At 47.3% G+C, this 12,328-nt stretch overlaps 1 long non-coding RNA gene across 2 annotated transcripts; it reads left to right on the forward strand.

Annotated features, from left to right (window-relative positions):
• Positions 1-671: 671 nt before the first annotated feature.
• Positions 672-10,252, forward strand: LOC124517616 (uncharacterized). 2 transcript variants are annotated; one of them, XR_006963512.1, is made up of 3 exons: positions 672-1,136; positions 5,249-5,402; positions 10,097-10,252. It is a non-coding gene; the product is annotated as an uncharacterized LOC124517616 (long non-coding RNA). The 2 variants fall into 2 exon arrangements; XR_006963513.1 differs by lacking the exon at positions 672-1,136 and adding an exon at positions 4,306-4,408.
• The last annotated feature ends 2,076 nt before the right edge of the window (positions 10,253-12,328 follow it).

Here is a 12,328-nt window from a genome sequence, read left to right on the forward strand (position 1 = left end):
CCCAAGGGTCTTGGTGAGTAAAGATGGTCTTCCCATGAAGTTGCAAAGATGTCCCTATTGTCCCACTGTTCCTGGTACCCCAGCCACTTGTCACGTGATGGAGCCATTTCCCCTCTGCTTGGATATGGGCCACCCTTGTGACTGGTTTTGGCTACAAAGGCAGTGAAAGTTGTAGAGGCCTCTTTTAGGCAAACAGACTTGAATGATGGAAGGTAGAAAGGGTCCACGGCGACCACCTGGCTAAATAGACAGGCCCATCAGGAGACCCATCTCAGAATCTCCATAGGCCCTAACTAACCAATGGGCTACTTACAACTCGGCACAGTTACCAAAAAAGGGAACATTCCATATGTCTCCCATATCTCCTCATCTTCCCCCTTTAAAAACAGCCCCAGCCACTGCCACTGCCTTGGTGCAAAGGTACAGACAGCCTCTCTGTGCTGTCCAGCCCACCGCTCCTTGTGGTATATGCATTAAACTTTGATCGCCTTTGTTCTGCCCCAGGGGAATTCTTTGCTTCCTGTTCCACCAGCTTCTACCCTATCCTCGCTCCACATTTGGGGGCCCTCCATCCAACCAGACAGATGCCCCACTTAGACACCATGGAAGTGACATTACCAATTTTGAGCTAAGGCCTTAGGAAGCCTTATATTCTACCGACTCCCTTGGCTTCTTCTCTGAGCCCTGTCTACTAGGCCTTTTCCTTGGCCTGCTGACTTCAGTGCAGCCAGATTCCTGCCAAGCCAGTTTAGCAAGCATCCCTCCCTACCCTCCATACCTAACCAAGTTCCTCTTGGTATTTTTCCATCCACTGACTCCCTCACCCTGCCCATTGGCTGTAAGTCCCCAGCTCTCTGTCATATTCAGAGTTGAGTTCAATCTCGGTCCCCTATTACAGTAGTCTTGATCTCTATTTCAATAATCTTGAGTAGTTTTCCTCACTTGTTTAACTCTGTCCAGTGTTCCATGTTCTCTTTGACAGCTTCCACCATGGGAACAAGCCCAGACGTGGCTGCCAGAAGATAAGAGACCATGTGGAACAAGGCTAAGTCCTTCCTGCCAAGGCCACCCTAGACCAGCCTGCCCGTAGTGACTGCATAAATGAGCCTGGATGAGATCAGCTGAGCTCCGCTTAGGTAAGCAGAACTGTCCAACCGCCCCCGAGGTGCCTGAGAAATAATCAATGTCTGTTGGTTGATACCACCACAATCAGGGGTGGTTCGATCTGCAGCAACATTGTGGTCAACATAGGTGATGACAGGTACAGCAGAGAAGGAAAAGCTGAGAGAAGTAGAGCAGAAGTTCTTTGGGAAAAAGGCCCTGCCCTGAGCTCCTTGGGTCCTGCAGAGTTCATCCTCTGGTTCCCACAGCATTAGGAGGGGCAGCCCTATCTATCTCTTTGGCTACCACAGCCAGAAGGAGGAGGCATGGGGGAATGGGGTGGGAGCTGACCGTGTGAGTCCTGCAGTCGCCAGGCAACACCAAAGAGGCCAGGGAGGACGGAGCCTCGGGGCAGGAAGGGACTGGCTGGAGCTGGGGTCACCTTAGCGGTCTGCGCCCGCTGGGGAACAACTAAGTCCTACACTGCCCATCACTTGAAGTGAACACATTGGGACCAAGCTGTTAATAGCAGGCCGAAGAACTCTGAAAGACCAGCAGCCAGAACATACTGCACTCTGGGTCCCCTTCTTGAATATTCTCTTCCGCAGTCTGCGCCCCACCCAACCCTGGGCCTGTTGTTCTCTCACGCAGCTTCTCTTGTCTCCTCGGCCATATTTTTATTCTTGTGTTTTTTAAACATTTTCTTTTAGGTTTACTTATTTATTTTGAGAGAGAGAGAGCAGGGGAGGGGTATAGAGAGAAGAGGAGAGAGAGAATCCCAAGCGGGCTCTGCGCTGGCAGCAGAGAGCCTGACGTGGGGCTTAAACCCACAAACAGTGAGATCATGGCCTGAGCCAAAAACTGAGAGTTGGACATTCAACCATTTGGGCCACCCAGGCACCCCTGTTTTCGTATTTTTAAAAATTGTGGTAAAGTAGGGGTGCCCGGGTGGCTCAGTCAGTTAGGTGTGCAACTTCGGCTCAGGTCATGGTCTCATGGTTTATGAGTTCAAGCCTTGCTTGGGCTCTGTGCTGACAGCCCGGAGCCTGCTTCATATTCTGTGTCTCCCTCTCTCTCTCTCAAAATAATAATAATAATAATAATAATAATAATTAACAAATTAATTAAATTAATTAAAACTGTGGTAAAATACATCTAACTTAAAATTTACAATTTTAACCATTTTCAGTGTATATTTCAGTGGCATTAAATATGTTCACAATGTTGTACAACCATCACCACTATTTCTGGAACTTTTTCATCACCCCAGATGGAAATTCAGTACCCGTTAAACAGTAACTCCCTATTCCTCTGTCATCCAGCCACTGCTAACCTCTATTCTACTTTCTGTGTCTATGAATTTGCCCATGCTAGGTACCTCATATAAATAGAATCATATATTGGTTCTTTTGTCCTCTCAGCCCTTTATTCTCAAAACCAAAAGTTTTGTGTTTAGATATCTGAAAAGCAGCCCACTAGGGATAAGGACTTTCTTTCTTTTTTTTTAAGTTTTAATTTATGTATTCATTTAAGTAATCTCTACACCCAACGTGGGGCTCGAACTCAGCCCCAAGATCAAGAGTTGCACACTCTTCCAACTGAGCCAGCCAGGCACCCCATCCAAACCAAAAGTTTTGTTTTTAGACATCTGAAAAGCAGCTCACCAGGGATATGCACTTTCTTCAATACCCATCCCCCCTCTTTTGACCCCCTGCAAGAGTTGGGCTGCATGACCGTGACCTTGGGGTATAAGGTGTATGGGGTATGGGTGTCCCTGTCCTCATCAAATCTCCTCAAAAAACAAATCTCTCCTCCTGACCAAGCTCCTGAGGAGGGGCCATGAGGACACCCCAGCCTGCATTTTACTTTCTGCTTTGTGAGTCCAGCCCTTCATTCTCCCTGCACACTCTGAGCTAACAGTTTGCTCTCCTTCCAGTCAGATGGGGAAGCCATGGTATGCTGAGGGAGCTGTGGGCCTCAGGTTTGTCTCACCAACCCCCAGAGGACAAGGTCCACGCTCCTGGAGTGGCCCTAAGGTGCCCCACAAAATTTTAGGTCAAAAGCTTAACAAATAAGTACTGCTTTAATAGCAGAGGCCCTGGCTTGAGGTAAGTTGGAAGCAGACCGGTCCTATGGGGCCAGAGCAATCTGGGGGGGCCTCAAGTCTGCAGGCTGCCTGTTTGCACAAGTTGATGAGGTAAAGTAAGTAGATGAGGAAAGAAATGCAGAATACTGCTAAGTTTCCACCCACTGCTGCCCCTTCCCCCACCGTACACATGCTCACTCACGTACACACACGTGCGCTTGTTCACACGCACTCTTTCACACGCTGACATACTCTTTCCCCGCCCCCACCTCACACACACCTGCCTCAGGGACTCATGTTTTCCAAGGCTGAGATGAGAAGGCTGGACAGAAGTCAAAGGAGCTATTTTCCAGAAGACCCCGGGGCCCATGAGCAGTGGGATCAAAGGTGAAACTGAGAGGGAGAGCAGGGTCTTTTTCTCTCCCTTATCTTTGAGAATTTAGCACTGCTCTGGCCCTTTGGCAAGCTGGGGACAGCACCTGGGGGCCAGTGGGCTGGCAGTGGTGGCGCCCGAGGTGGGGAAGCTGCCTTGAGAGACTGTGGGTACCCAGGGGGGGCAGGGGAAGTGGGTAAGGAGAAGGGGAAGTGGCAGGGAAGCAGAAGGACTGTCAGCTTGTTATCATGTGTATGATCGCCCCCCCAGGAGCTCTCAGGGGGTCTTTGATCAACTTTGCCCACAGTAGGGGCGCCAAACAGAAAATTCTACCTCGTCCTAAGTGTAGAATTTATTTTTATTTCACAGGATAAAAACCAGCAAAGCTGATTCTTCATTGTCAAGAATCCCCTACCTCCCTTTCCTCCGTGGTCTTTCCCAGTTCCCTTGGTCAGGCAAGTCCACTGCCGCCGGTGTTGAGATCTGTGGAGTCTGGGCAGGAAGTAAGGAACCCTGCCGGACCCCCATCCTCCTGTCTTTATTATTTATTTATTTATTTATTTATTTATTTATTTATTAAAAAAAAAATTTATTTTTTAACGTTTATTTATTTTTGAGACAGAGAGAGACAGAGCATGAATGGGGGAAGGACAGAGAGAGAGGGAGACACAGAATCAGAAGCAGGATCCAGGCTCTGAGCCATCAGCCCAGAGCCCGACACAGGGCTCGAACTCACGGACCGCGAGATCGTGACCTGAGCTGAAGTCGGACGCTTAACCGACTGAGCCACCCAGGTTAAGCCACCCAGCCACCTCCTGTCTTTAAAATGGACAATCATCCCTTCATAGGTTTGTTGAAATAATTAGATAGGAAAAAGCCATATATATATGAATATACATATGATATGTATGTGTATATATGTATATATTCACCATGTCTATGTACATAGGTCTGTGTATGCATACCATATATATGTACTATGCATAGTCCCCAGCACATGGTAAGCAGTAAATATCACTATTGCTATCTTTATCCTCATCTATGATGGCTTTCCACAGCAGTTGGCTTTAGGTGGCAGGAGATTTGGAATAAATGGAATGTGACCAGGAAATAAAGTGACATTTAAGTCTATTAGCACTTACATCATCCAAGTGAACATGGAGTAACCCCGGAAGTCCTCATTCCTTCATTCAGGATGTCACAGAACAGGATGCATTACATTCTCTAGACGTCCGTGACATCTGTACTTAAGAGAACGGTAGTTTCTCAGGCTGGTTCACTTTCCTGATCTCCACGGCTGTTACAAATACTTTCGTTCTCTTCAAACCCCTTTCCCCTTACTTGCCCTTCTGTCTCCCATTTAGGTGGGCCTTGCCTCTCACCGAAAGGGAAAATAGAAGCTGTCAGATGGGAACTTCACCGTCCCATGTCATCCATGCAAACCTGCTCGCCTGGGCACTTCACTTCCCTTCTCTTTACCTCCCCTCCCACTTAGGGTTAATCCCTCTTCTCTGCTCCTTCTGATTCTAGCTCCTCCTGCCATCTCAGGAACCTGACCACATCTTTCTTTTGGTAATTTGACCCCTGTCTCTCACCTGGCTGTAGACACCCTCAAGTCTTTTTTTAGCAACAAGAAAACAGAAATAAAAAACAACGAACTTGACCTCTTTCTTCATCCCCATTGTCAGGAGCTGGCTCCCCCAGTACTGCCAACACCCCCACTGAGGAGAAAAAGCGACCGCTGCTTGGTGTGGTGGGCAGGAGGGAAGTGCAGTGAAGCTTGGTTTTCAGAGGAGGGAAGACAAGCCCAGAATGCATCAGGACTCGGAAGCTGGGTTTGAGGTTAGTCTTTCAAGGTGGGGGATCTAGGACTTGGGTAACGAGCTTGATACCACAGCCCAGGATTGGTGGAGGCGGCAACGGGAGGGATTCAAAGCATCTCCAGGCACAGACTGTATGTGCTTCTCATTGAAGAGTTGATGGGTATCTGGGGGAAGTTACTGTAGTGAGCAATCACCATGTTTGCTTGGGAGGACGGTCGCAAAGAGTGGAGGAATGCCAGCGAAGACGGGACTAGCGACCTCACGCCAACTGGGCAGTTAGGCGTGGTTCCGCTTCCCTGCGTCCAGGCTGAGTGTGGGGTGGAAGGTTTTGGTTCAGCTTTGAGCTTCAGCCCTAGCTCCTTCCTCACATTCACAACTAAACTCGTCAAAACAATTTCTCTGCTTGCTGACGCCAATTTCTCGCCTCCTCCTCACTCGGAGCCTGATGTGGGGCTCGAACTCACGGACCACGAGATCATGACCTGAGCTGAAGTCGGAGGCTCAGTCGACTGAGCCACCCAGGTGCCCCCCCTCAGGTACCTTCTAAAACAGCACTGGTCCTCAGCCACGATCCTGTCTTTCAATCTGGTTGATACTTTGCAGGCCTCATCACACAGGGCCTCTAGGGCCTGGGTCTCCTGCTCCTCGGTGCCCTACGACCCAACATGTCCCAGGGGTCCTGCTATCTCTCTCACACCACTCTTTCTCTGCTTTGTAGACACATCCCCGTCTGTCCAGGTGTTAAACATTATCGTGCCACCAGGCCTGGTCCTGGGGCTGCCCTCCTCCCTCTATGCTTGCCCCCCTGGCAAAGCCATGTGTTCACGCACTCCAGGCACATTTGTAAACGTATGTCTCCAGCTTGACCTGTCTTTGGAGCTCTGGACCCACATACACAACAGTCTACATGACATCTCCTCTGAATGTCGCCAAGCCTTTACACTCCAAGATCTCTGTGGAAGCTAACACTGTGACAAAACAAACAAAACAAAACAAAACAAAACAAAAACAAATTTCAGGCATTTGACATAGTAAAAGCTTACTCCTCTCTGATATGCCGGTCCAGAGCAGGAGTTTCTGGTCTGCTGGTCATCTCTCCCACATGGTGACTCAAAGGTCCAGGTTCTGTGCCACCTGCTGTATCTTCAGAGTCCTCTGCATTTATCCAGTGGGCAGTACAGGAGAGGAACGAAGTACATTCCCTCTACCCTCCTAGATTTAATAGCCAGGTCTATGAAATAAACTGACGACAGGCAGATTAATAGGAGAAAAGTATACAAATGCATTCATTTTTACTATTACACTACTGGGGATATCACAGGATAAAACTAAGTGAATACCCCCAAAATGGTGAGAATTGAAAGCTTAAATACTGTCTTATAGGGGAAGGGGAGGGGAGATAAAGACAACGCAGGAAAGAGGAAATTATTTTTAGGAAGGATGAGAGACCAGATGGGAGGTATGACAGGGTACGAGAAAGTTTGTCTGGCTGTGGTGCTGGCTTCCAGTCCTCTCCTGTGAGAAGAGTCAATCTTCTTGGGTTGATGAAACTCCCCAGGCGGGGAATCTATGACAATGGAGTTTGTTTTGGAGGATCTGACTTTAGGCAGGTAAGGGGACTGCAGAGAAAGCAAACTGCATTTGCTGGTTTTCAAGTGCCTTCAGTTCAAAATAACTAATTTGCCAAAGTGGCACATTTTGGGTTGGCACGTCCTGAACTCCTTCAACAGGGAAAAAGGGAGTGTCAAAGCCACATCTGAGTTTTAAAAGCTTTGGCCTGGGAAATGGTATCACTTCTACTCATGTTCTGTTGACCAAAAGAACCCCCCCAAAACAAAAAACAAAAAACAAAACCAATCAAACAAAAAGTCACGTGGTATTATGGGTTAGATTGTTGCCTACCATCACCCCAAAAAAGATATGTTCAAGTCCTAACCACAGGTACCTGTGGATGTGACCTTATTTGGAAATAGAATCCTTTGCAGATGTAATCAGGTTAAGATGAGGTCATATTGGCCAATCACATGACGGGTGTCCTTACAAGATGTTAGAAAGTTGAGCATGCAGATATACCCAGAGGGAAGGTGACCAGGCGAAGACGCTGAGACACAGGGGAGAATGCTATGTGAAGACAGAGGCAGGGATTGAAGTGATCCGTTTATAACCTAAGGGACACCAGGAATTGCCAGCAACCATCAGAAGCTATGGAACAGATAGATTCTCTTTCAGAGCCTCTGGAAAGAACTGACCCAGCCGCCACCTCCATTTTAGACTTCCAGCCTCCAGAACTATGAGAGAATAAGGGTATATTAAGTCACTCGGTTTGTGGCACTTTGTTACTGCAACCACAGAAAACCAGTACACCTGGCCACACCCGGATACAAGAGGAAACATAGTCCCACATTTTGGTGAGAACTCCATCCTACTGAAGGGCTTCTGTCACAATATGGAAGCCTGAACTCACCCTCTTCCCTCCCAATCCTTTATACCCTAGTATGGGCACTGCCCTCGTTGTAGTTGTCAAGGCTAGAAACTTGGAATCAGCTGTGACCTCTCCTTCTTCCTCCCCTCCCATATCCAATACTAAGTCCTAAATATCTCTAGAGTGTATCATTTCTCTCAGTCTCCATCACAACCCACTCCCCACACTGACACCCCATGTCCTGATCACTGCAGAAGTCTCCTGACTGGTCTGCCTTTGCCCGTGCTAGTTCCTCGTTGAGCTTCCAGACTCCTGCCACAATTCAGTTTCTAAATCTCAAATCTGCTCATGTTATCATCCTATTTAAATATGTTAAAGATGTTCCATTGTCTAGAGGATAAAGGTAAATTCCTTGTGGTCAACAGGGGCCTTCATAGTCTGACTGATGGTTCATTTGATGTGTCAACTTGACAGAGCCATAGGTGCCCAGACATTTGGCCAGACATTATTCTAGGTGTGTCTGTGAGGGTGTTTCTGGATGAGATCAACATTTGAATGGGTAACTAAGGCTAGTTGCCCTTTCTGATGTTGCTGGGTCTCATCCAATCAACCTGAAGACCTGAATAGAACAAAAAGACTAAGAGGGAAATCCTCCTGCCTAATTGTCTGAGCTGGGACCCTGGTCTTTTCTGCCTTCAGACTCAAATGGAAAAACCCACTCTTCTTGGGTCTTGAGACTGTTGGCTTTTAGATTAGAGTTTATACCTTTGGTTCTCCTGGCTTTCAGTTTTTTGGGCTTAGGCTGGAAATACACCATCGCTGTCTTGGGTCTCCAGCTTGCTGACTACAGATCTGAGGACTTTTCAGCCTCCAGTCATGTAAGTCTATCTATCTATCTATCTATCTATCTATCTATCATCTATTATCTACTCTCTCTCTCTCCATCCATCCATCCTTCCATCCTTCCATCCTTCCATCCTTTCTTCCTTCCATCCTTCTTCTTGGTTCTTGGTTCTGCTACTCTGGAGAACCCTGACTAATATATTGACTCTATCTATCTCTCTACACACCACACTCCTACCTGATGTTAGGGCTTTGCATATGCTCTCCCCCTAGAAAATCTGTTCCTTCTCATCTTGCCCAATTTACTGCTACTCATTTTTCCTATCTCAGGTCAAGCATCACTTCTTCCCTAATTTCCTTGACCAGGTCCACTCTCTAAACTAGATATTCATTAACACACCATGAATGCCTCCACTGTAGGACTTGTCAAAGTTATGTGGCCATTTCACTATGTGTCTTCCCTATAGCCTGTGAGCCTCAGGAAGATAGTTACCATGTTGGTAGTAACTACTACTCACTACCATGCCCCAGCACCTAGCTCAGTGCCCAGCCAAAAGAATGTGTGGATTGAGTTTTGCCGCCATTTGCAGGGGATATCTACTTGGAATACACGCCAGGAATGATCAGGGCTGTGATAGACAGTTATCCTTGTCCTAGGTTGGGGAAGAGGGAAGAGACAAAGAATAGGTGGCTTACATCCAGGGGTTGTTCTATGGGGACCTGTCATCACCACAGCAAGGGCACCAGTCAGAATGGAGGCAGAAGGGTGGCTGGAGGCAAGTCAGGACAGATGCCACTCAGTTGCTCCAAGGACACTGACATCACTCAAAGCATCACTGGAACAGGCCATCTGAAATTACCTATTTTCTCTCTTTTAAAAAAAAAATTTTTTTTAACGTTTATTTATTTTTGAGACAGAGACAGAGCATGAACGGGGGAGGGATAGAGAGAGGGAGACACAGAATCTGAAACAGGCTCCAGGCTCTGAGCTATCAGCCCAGAGCCCGATGCGGGGCTCGAACTCATAGACCACAAGATCATGACCTGAGCCTAAGTCGGACGCCTGAGTCACCCAGGCACGCCCCCCCCCCCATTTTCTCTCTTTAAGGCTTGCTATGGACTGGATTGTTGTGTCCCCTCAAAATTCATATATTGAAACCCTAATCCCTAATGCAATGGTATTTGAAGATGGATCCTTTGAGGGTAATTTTGTCATGAGGGTGGAGCCCCCATGAGGGGATTAATGCCCTTATAAGAAGAAACACAAGGAGCACCTGGGTGACTCAGTAGGCTAAGCATCCAACTCTTGATTTCGGCTCAGATCGTGATCTCATGGTTTTGAGATCAAGCCCTGTGTCGGGCTCTGTGCTGGGCATGGAGCCTACTTATGATTCTCTCTTCTGATCCCACCTCTTTCTCTCTCTCTCTCTCTCAAAAATAATGAGAAGAAGAAGAAAAAGAAATACAAGAGAGTTTGCCCTTCTCTTTGCTCTCTGCCACACGAGAATACAGTGAGAAGATGGCTTTCTGCAAACCAGAAAAGATTGCCCTCACCAGTCACCAGATATGCCGGTGCCTTGCTCTTGGACTTCCCAGCCTCCAGAACTGAGAAATAAATGTTTGTTGTTTAAACTACCCCAGTCTATGGTATTTTTGTTATAGGAGCTCAAGCTAAGACAAAGCTGGATTTTATTTTTTGAAAACACCGGATGCCATTTGGTGCGAAAAGTCACTGGAGTAGGTGATGGCTTAGAATGACAGTGTTTCAGGTCAAAACGGGAGGTGAAGATATGTCTTAACGAGACTGATCTCTTATCCCACTGATCCTCTTCTTGTGCCAGACCCAGAAGGGGAATCCCCCGCATGCTTTATACCACAGACTAATACTAATAGCTGATGTGTAAGTGCATGCTGTGTGTCAGGGGCTACCTGCATACTTCATGTTCATTATCTTGTGGGCCCCTCACCACCTCCTGAGAGAAAAAACCAGAGTCAATCCCATTTTAGAGCTAAGGTCTGAAGCTTGGGAAGGTTTCATAACTGCCCCCAGCTGCGTCGGCTCATGAGGGGCAGAATGCACCTGCTACGAGAACGTGCATCTCGGACGTCAGAGCCATTCTTTGAACACTCTTGTGTGCTGCCTCCCGAGTGACTGCCTGAGAGAGCAGTGATTGTTTAAATAAGGTTTAGAATCATTATTACAGCAATAGCCTCATTATATTTCACTAGGGGAGATAAAGCACGTGAAAGTGCTATGCTATTAATTACTACTGTAATACGTACATGTGCCCCCCCCACACACACACACATGCATGGAGATAATGGAAGGGAGACATGCTTTCCAGATCCTTGCTACTAAAAGTACTAAAAATGTGGCTTGTGCCCGGAAACATTGGTTCCCCAGAATCTCGAGTGCCCTCCTAGATGCGCCGACTCCATATCTGCTCTTCAACAAACCCACATGCTTGGTAAAGTTTGAGAAGCCCTTTCAGGATCAGAATCTTTGCCTTCCACCTATGACCCCACACTAACAGCTATGACCTGCAAACTTCTGGAGGTAGAAAAATCACTGGGGAACTTGTTGCAAATATGGATTCCTGGGTCTTACTCTCGGAGATTCTAGAATTCCCAGGCCTTTTCATTTCTAAAAGACATGCCAGGTGATTCTGATGCATCTGATCCTACTAGGACTCCGTACTTTGACAAGCGCTCATCAAATATTTCTTTAGTTTTCCAGCAGAAAATACGTCCTTAATAGTAACTTAATAGTAAAAGCTCTGGAAACTGCTTTTGGCAACAACAAAAGTCCAGATCTTGTCTTCATTGGAATCAAGAGAACTGTTTTAGTTTGGGAAAGTCTATATAATAAACCTCTAATTCTCCTCCTTCTCTGCCTCTCCCTTCGCATCTGATTTCTATTCACTTCTCAGCAGCTGGGACTCATGCTTTGATTTAGAACGGTGGTAGAGACTTTCTGAGAATCATTTTAATCATTCTGAAAAAAATGAAAAGCTTGCACTGTCTTTTTTGAGATAGTTGAGTTAGCACACCTTTTTGGACCACTTGGGGCATGTGAGCTCTGCGAATCCCACAGAGCAAACTAAGGTCTCTCAAAAGTGAGAACTCGGGGGTTTCAATGACCAGACAGCTACGGAAAATACCCATCCCCAAAAGGTGATTGGGAATTAAAGGGACTTCCCAAACTTAGAATGGCCCAAGAGCTTTCAGCGAAATTGACACTGTGGGCTGTTCTGTGTGCTTAGAGAGGCCATCCACGTTCAGTGACTGTGTGGTGGAAATGTGTGCTGAGATGTGGGGAAGCCTGGAAAGGACAAGGGGACTGTGTGACAAGTTGAGAAGCAGGAGGCCCTTTGCTGGGCCCGGAGGACAGGTGGCGGCCAAGGACCAGAGGGAGCTTTGAGGTTTGGATGGGGCAGGAGACCCCAGACGTGAAGCAGAGGTGCAGAGAGAGGGATTTCAGATGGACAGGAAGGAGGAAATGCAGGCTATGGGTTGACTGCAGGGGGTGGGACTGCCTGGAAAGCTTGTGACAAAGGCAGTTGGGAGATGAGCCAGTGAGGAAAGTGATTGCATTGCACAGATGGAGAAGCAAAGGAGTGTCCTGGTAGAGAAGAGGAAAGCAACTTCCATCCTTCTTCCCTTCCTTCCCCTCCTGTCCC

This window comes from Lynx rufus, unplaced genomic scaffold (assembly GCF_022079265.1).
Source record: "Lynx rufus isolate CCGP_SWC_20201006 ecotype Redwood Valley unplaced genomic scaffold, mLynRuf1.p SCAF_22, whole genome shotgun sequence".
NCBI lineage: Eukaryota > Metazoa > Chordata > Mammalia > Carnivora > Felidae > Lynx > Lynx rufus.